This window comes from Delphinus delphis, chromosome 8 (genome assembly GCF_949987515.2).
Source record: "Delphinus delphis chromosome 8, mDelDel1.2, whole genome shotgun sequence".
Taxonomy (NCBI): domain Eukaryota; kingdom Metazoa; phylum Chordata; class Mammalia; order Artiodactyla; family Delphinidae; genus Delphinus; species Delphinus delphis.
This window is the reverse complement of record NC_082690.1, coordinates 103,482,542-103,490,564: the sequence shown is the minus strand read 5'-3', so window position 1 is coordinate 103,490,564 and position 8,023 is coordinate 103,482,542.

Genomic DNA, 8,023 nt, shown 5'->3' with positions numbered 1-8,023 from the left:
GCCTGGACCCAGCAGCTCACACGAAGGGTCTGGCGCAGCTAAAGAGCCAGGGGAGCGTCTCTGGGCCAACGCTGGCAGGAGGCACTCGAGGGAGAGGGCGTGGGGGTGGATACTCCCCAGGCCCTGGTTTATAAAGCAGAGGAGGAAGTGGGCCAGCCCACCTGCATTTCATGCTCTCATTTTTGGGGCCCATGTGTGTCAAAAGGAGAGGGGAGAAGCAGCGAGGGTATCCTAAGTTAGGAGAGGGCTTCTCACACATGTGACCCATGCCTCCACTGGGGGTTGCAGGGCCTGTGGGCTCTGGGTTCCTGAAGCCCTTACCTAGCCACTGCTGCAGCTCCAACCGCGAGCCCCCTGTGCTTAGGGCCAGGCCTCGGCCTCGGGCCTCGCCTCCAGGAAGTCACTTTGATGGTGTCAGTCTCCTGCATCTGAGCTTTGGGACTCCCTGCTCCGTTCAAGGGCATCAGGCCCTTGGTGCCTCAGCCCTCCTACCCCACCCCCCTTGTCCCTGAGCCTTGCCCCAGCTGACCTCCTGCCTGGAGCTCACACTGCCCTTCTCTTGCCAGCACCTTCACTGTCTCATGGTCGCCTCCCTGTGTCCTGAAGCCCCTGCCCGAGTGCGCACCGGACCCACTTGTCCCCCTCCCCCACCCGATGCCCAGCGCTTGTGTCCTCACTCCCCAGCCCCCCGCCCCCAGCCCCGGGAAGACCTGTGGAATGAGGGAGCTGGTCCCACAAGCGTTGCCCCACCAGTGGCCCCCAGACCTCCTCGGCCAGCCTCCCTGTTGCAGACTAAGCAAGTCCCAGCTTTTGTAGGCCCCACCCTTTGGCCTGTGTCCATCTTGCCAGCCTCGCCCCAAGCCCTACCCATCAGGATTCCTGGCAACAGCTCCTCTGGCTCGGGAGCCAGGTGGTGCTGACACGCACCACCTCCCACGCCTAGGGCTGCTCAGCCCCCCAGGAAACACTCTGTCTTCTGGGTCCGCCTGCCTCCCCCACTGCGGGGGCCCGCTTCAGCTCCGTCCCTGTGGATGGAAACGTCTTCATGCCCGAGCCTGTTTCTCCCCCACGTGATCCCACTGGAGCGCTGCTTGTTCAGACTGTCCTCAAACCTCTGAAGGAGACTTTTCTGTTCTGACTCCCCTTGGCCTGCCTGAGTGGCATCCGCGAGAGACGTGTGTGTGGTGCCGTGGCTTCTGTGGGCAGAGCGAACCCCTCCGAGTGGTCCATCTGCCCCTGGAGGCTGCTGACCTTAATGATCTGAGGGAGGCCTGTGCTCTTACTGACCCAGAGAGTCAGCAGTCATGGCCCACCCCCCAAATGCAACGGTGAAATGGGCAGGGGACACAGAAGTCCTGGGGAGAGCTGGGACTATTATTATTCTCCCACTTGCAAATTATACCTTTGACAAGTAGTTTAAAATAGCTGAAGAGGACCTCCCTGGTGGCGCAGTGGTTGAGAATCCGCCTGCCAATGCAGGGGACACGGGTTTGAGTCCTGGTGCGGGAAGATCCCACATGTCACGGAGCAACTAAGCCCGTGCGCCATGACTACTGAGCCTGTGCTCTAGAGCCCGCGAGCCACAACTACTGAGCCGACGTGCCACAACTACTAAAGCCTGCGTGCCTAGAGCCCGTGTTCTGCAAGCAAGAGAGGCCACCGCAATAAGAAGCCCGCGCACCGCAATGAAGAGTAGCCCCTGCTTGCACAACTAGAGAAAGCCCATGCGCATGCAGCAATGAAGACCCAACGCAGCCGCAGCCAAAAATAAATAAATAATTTAAAATAAAATAAAACAGCTGAAGAATTCAGTATGGGTGGGGGAGGGGAGGAGGTGCTGAGAGAGGGGCGGGACTGCTGGGAAGGGGGGCGCCTGGCGGGCAGGGGCTTGGGACAGTCAGCTCCTGTGGGCAGGCGGTGGAGCCGGAGGGAGATAGATGACTAGCCCCAGGGTGTGCCCACCCCACTTCCCGGATTCCCCCATATAGCCCTTGTTTTAAATATTTTGACTCGATTTTCATTTCACAAAAAACCAAAAAAAAATTCCAAAGCAGAATCTGTTTTTGGGACATGCATCCTGATCTTTGGAAAATGTGGGTCCCTTCACCAACTGGGGACCACAGGGGGAAAACCCTCTTTCTGGTGCTCTTGGAGGTCCAGGACCCCCGATCATGGACCAGAGGAAGGTGGCAGCGGTCAGGAGCCAGGGGTCCCACTCTGAGAGGGGGTGGGCATGCAGCGCCAGACCCAAGAACCCCAGATTCTGCCCTGGGTTCCAGGATGTGTAGATCCGGACAGGAAGTGCCGGCTCCACCTCTGCAGCTGAGCTGGAGGAAAGGGCGGGCTCAACTGCCCCCTGCCGGCCACAGCCGGACCAGCACCCTACAGACAGTGACCGCAGCCAACTCCCCTCCAAACACCACCCCCCCACCCTCCGCCAGGAATTGTCAACTGGTGGGGGCCAGAAAAGCAGGCGACCACGGGGCATCAGACTTACTGCCTAAAACTGAACTTCTGACCCAGGCCCGGCCCCAACACCCCAGTTCTGGGTGATGTTGGGTAGCCTGCCTGCCTTCTCTGAAATGGGCTGATTTGGGCAGGGAGAAAGGGCCAGGTGGCTCTAAGGCATCCTTCTGAGCAGTGAGAATCTGTCCTTCCTTGGCTCAGAGCTTTCAGTGTCCATCAGCATCAAGGTCACAGCCAGGCTTTGCTTGGCTCCACTGCCCTGCCCCCTTACCCTCTCACTTTGCTCCACTTGTCTCTATCCTACTGAACCTTTCAGGCCCCCTCCTCCAGGAAGCCTTCCCGGATCACTGACTGCCACCCCATCTGTTGTCTGTTCCCCTTTGTCCTGTGTTGGGTGTGGCCAGCTTATCTATCAGGGCTATCATGTATGTGCAAAGTGGCTTGATTTCCTGGTCCTTTGTGTTCCCGTCCCCTGAAAAGCTGACTGAACTCTGAGCTGACATCCTCCTGGGCAACTTGGTCATTCATTCTGCAACTCCCTGTGCAGGGGCATGTAGAATCCTTGTCACTCACTAACACGTGTCAGACTTTCCTGGCACGGTCACTCCAGCCCACTCCTTCCCAGCTTTATATGGTCTTGTCTCTCGAGCCTTTATCTTTTCAGACTGAGCATGTAAGCTTCCTTGCTTGCCCAGCTGTAGCCTTTCTGAATCCAGTGGGGCCTCTGGCCTCCTGTGGATCTCTCCATGTGTCAGCACGCTGCTGGGCCACTGCAGCTCAAAGCAGGAAGCCCTCCTCCTGTGGCTGGATCTGAGCTGGCCTCCTGGTGAGCTGCAGTGTGGCCAGGGCTGCCTGTACCCAGCTAGCCCAGAGAGGCCAGAAATGGGAAGGCCTACAGGAGTGTCCCAGAGGCTGTAAGTGGTGGAGGATGACCCAGAAATGCCCCAGCCTCAGAAGGGACAACGGGATTACCTGTGTTGATTGTCCTTGCGATCTCTGCTACCTGAAAAGTTAGGGGGTGTCTGGGGGCCGGGAAGACCCTGTCCCACTGCCCCGACCTCCATGGGTGGCCTTGGCTGGGCCTCTTCTGGTCTGGGGGGCCACTGGAGCCAGGTGCTGGCTGAGCCAGGCTGTATGTGCCAGGCTGGCTGGAGTAGGCCACTACTGCTTCTCAAAAGCCCCAAAGAAGACCACGACAATAAACCATTAGGGTGGTATTTCAGATTGAATTGTATCCTCCCCACCAAAAAAAAAAAAAGTTGAAGTCCTAACCCTCAGGACCTCAAACTATGACCTGAGCTGGAAATAGGGTCCTTGCAGATGTAATTAGTTAAGACAAAGTGGAGTAAGGTGGGCCCCTGATCCAACACGACTGGCATCCTTATAAGAAGAGGAGATGACGACACAGACACACACAGAGGGAAGACCATGTGATGACACAGGGAGAAGACGGCCATCTGCAAGCCAAGGAGAGAGGCCTCAGAAGGAATCAACCCTGCCGACACCTTGATCTCGGACTTCTAGCCCCAGAGACAGAAAATAGATTTCTGTTCACGCGGTCTGTGGTGCTTGATTACAGCAGCCCAGCAAACTAATACGATACCCCCCAACCCCCAAAAGACAGACACACCCCGCATGAAGACGGACACACAGGGAGCAGCCATGTGATGGTGAAGGCAGAGATTGGATTTATGCAGCTGCAAAGCCAAGGGAGGCCAAAGAGTGCCAGCCAAGCGCCCGGAGCTTGGAAGGAACGAGGAAGGAAGGTTCCCCTACAGCTTCCAGAGGGAGCGTGGCCCTGCCAGCCAACGCCTTTGTTTTGCACTTGGAGCCTCCAGAACCTGAGACAATGAATGTCTTGTTTCCAGCCCCCAGTTTGAGGTGATTTGTCATGGCAGCTCCAGGAAACTCATGCAGGAGGGAACGAAGGGTGCATGAAAATGAGCCCTGGCGCGAGGTGGGTCTTAAGAGATCAGTGACTGAATGAACTTGACAGGATCACACACAGAGGCAGCCATGCAGGCCGCAGATGCTTTCACGTCTCTCACCCAATGTCGCCCACAACCTTGGAAAGCGGGTGATTGTCTCCATTTCACAGATGAAGAAACTGAGGTCAGAGAGCTGACCTGTGGCCCCGCACGGTGGGAGGGGCTGCTGACCCTGCGGACCACTTCCCCCGCCTCTGGAAACCACATGCCTGCCTGTCATCTGCAGATGTGTGAGAGCACCGCACTCTGCCCTTGCGGGGGTGGGAGAAGAAACCATTAGCGAGGCATCATACCTCCGCCACCAGCCTGAAGAAGTAGGTAGTGCCACCCCGGTGCAGAGATGAGGGAATGGAGGCCTAGAAATGTGATGTAACTCGCTGAAGGCTGCACAGCAGGGATGGAGGAGACAACAATAAATAGGGTGACTGAGTGACCAGTCTGTTCCCAGGGGAGGACAGCCGTCCAGTCTCACAAGCCAGGGTGAAGGGAATGGGCTGTGTGTGCTGAGAAGCCAAGATGGGGAGGCAGTTGGAGAGCAAAGGCCCAGAGCAGGGAGATTGCAGGGCGTGTTCTAGAACCAAGTGGAGCCAGTGTGTCTGGTGCGTAGGGACCAATCCAGGACTTGTATGGCCTGAAGCTTAAATAATTTTAGGGGCCCCCTTTAGAAAAAATTATTATTTAGGGAATTCCCTGGCAGTCCAGTGGTTAGGGCTCAGCACTTTCACTGCCAGGCGCCCGGGTTCAATCCCTGGTCAGGGAACTAAGATCCCACAAGCCACGCGGCGTGGCCAAAAAAAAAAAAAAAATTATTTAATTCCTGTTTTTTCATAAATTTTACAAAACCATAGAACACACTGCTAGGCCCTCCCAGGGACTCGGAAGAGACTCCTGCCAAAGAAAGGCCCTGAAGCTTGAACTTCGTTCAGTCCAGGTGACTCAGCCCCAGGCAGGCCCGTGTCTGGGTGCAGAGGGTGGGGGAGAGAGGCCCAGAGTTGATGCTGCTGCCCTCACTGTTCTGTCCACATTGCTGAGCATCGACGGAGCCTGGATTTGGGCCAGTGCTGCCTCGTGGGGATGGCTAAACCAGGGCCCGACCTTGGGGTGTCCATGGGGAGGCAGTAGGAAAACACCCCACCTGCATGGAAGGGAGGGGGTCAGAGCGCATCACAGACCAGGAAGCTGACCCCCAGGGGACCTTGCAGGACACGCCCTACCGGCCACGCAGAGCCAGTTTGCCCACCAGGATCTGGTTCCCAGCGAGGCTCCCTCCCCTGTCCCCTTTGGCCATCTCACAGGTGCATGGAATTGAGATCATGGGCCCCTGGCCCTCAGAGAACCAAGAGGCCTCTCCAACTTCGCGTGTGCATATCCCCCTCCAGGACACAAGGCAGGGTTTCCAGGGGTTGGCCGGTCTCTCTCCAGCTGCACCTGGAGCAGTGGCTGTGGCCGGCACGCCACGAGCAGTGAAGGCTGAACTGAGCCTAGGAGAAGGGGGCAGGGCAGGGGAACGACAAGCACAGTGAGGTGATCTGGGTGGGCAGTGCCCCCCTTCTCTCCTTCTGCCGGCCTGGTGGGCACAGGAGAGCACAAAGGCCCTTCTGTGGAGGAGAGCCCTCTGGTGACTGAAATGGTGTGCACCTGTGGGGTGGGAGAGACACGTTCTGAATTTATGCCCATGGAACACCTGTAGAACTAGGGGGAGACTGGGCGGTGGTCCTGGAGAGGAGGCCTGGGCGGAGCTAGCCACAGAGAGGCCAGCCTGGAGCAGAAGTTCCTCCATGGCCCTGGGAGGGGTCCCTGAGTCTGCTGAGCCTTCGCACAGACCGGCAGCCACTCCTGCTCCCCTGACAACCAGGCCACAGCGCAGGGAGGCCTTGTCAGAGCTGGGCAGAGAAGAGGCAAGCATCGCTGCCTGGAGCACAAAGCAGGTGGGCCTAGCTGGCAGGAGAAACCCCCAGACCTCCTGGGTTCTCTGGCCTGTCCCCTGAGGCACTGGCATCCAGACTGGGCCCCGGGTCCCTGGGGCAGAGAAGGTGGCGTGGTGGACAGAAAAAGGCCCCCCAAGATGTCTGCGTCCTAACCCCGGAGCCTATGAATGTTAGGTTACATGACTGGCTTTGAAGATGGAGGAAGGGGCCAAGAGCAAAGGAAATGGATTCTCCCCTCAGCCTCCAGAAGGAATGCAGCCCTGCCGACACCTTGATCTCAGCCCAGGGAGACTCATTTCAGACTATGACGTCCAGAACTGTGAGATCCTGAATGTGGGTTGTTTTATTTTTATTTATTTATTTACTTTTTTGGCCACAGTGCACGGCTTGTGGGATCTTACTTCCCTGACCAGGGACAGAACCCCAGCCCTCGGCAGTGAAAGCATGGAGTCCTAATCACTGGACCACCAGGGAATTCCCTGTGTGTTGTTTGACTAATTTTTTCAAGATTTATTTATTTATTTTTGATGTGGACCATTTTAAAAGTCTTTATTGAATTTACTACAACATTGCCTCTGTTTTATGTTTTGGCTTCCCAGCCGCGAGGCATGTGGGATCCCAGCTCCCCAACCAGGGATCAAACCCACACCCCCTGCATTGCAAGGGGAAGTCTCAACCACTAGACTGCCAGGGAAGTCCCCACTGTGTGTTGTTTTAAAAGACCATGGTTAGGGGGCTTCCCTGGTGGCGCAGTGGTTGAGGGTCTGCCTGCCGATGCAGGGGACGCGGGTTCGTGCCCCGGTCCGGGAGGATCCCACATGCCACGGGGCGGCTGGGCCCGTGAGCCATGGCTGCTGAGCCTGCGCGTCCGGAGCCTGTGCTCCGCAACGGGAGGCCGCAGCGGTGAGAGGCCCGCGTACCACAAAAAAAAAAAAAAAAAAAAGACCATGGTTAGGAATTCCCTGGCGGTCCAGTGGTTAGGACTCAGAGCTTTCACTGATGTGGACCCAGGTTCAATCCCTGGTCAGGGAACTAAGATCCCGCAAGCGGCCAAAAAAATAAAATAAAAGGTCGTGGCCATCTGCGACACCAGCCCTAGGAAACTAGCACAGGTGGCGAGGGCAGAGGGGCCTGGGTGAGAGGAAGGGCTCCAGGCCTGCCAGGCCCCAGGCTGTCAGCGCTCCCTTCCCCACCACAGCGCGGGGGGAGGGGGGGGCGGTGTGCCAGCGGCAGGGGCCGGCCTCTCAGGTGGATCCCGTTCTCCCACCCAGCTTTCCAGATACAGGACTTTTAGAGGTGATGAAAATAGCTAATGCCTATCGAGTGCCTGTCAACACCAGACCCTGAAGCACCCTAATAACCCTATGAGGTGGGTACTACTATCATTCCCATCAAGAAGAGGCTCAAGATGCCTCATGTAAGTGCCCACGACCATGGTGTCCTGCTGCCCATGCCACACTGAGGACCCCATTCACTGTCACAGACGCCCAAGGGGAGGGGCCCTAGTCCTGGAACCGCACTATTACCGGGACACATGGCTTCCTCCTTCCAGCTCCTGAAATGTTCAGTGTGAACCCCAAGCCCCCAAACAGTGCCCACCCTCCAGGGCCAAAGCCCACAGTTACCACTGCTGCCTCCTGC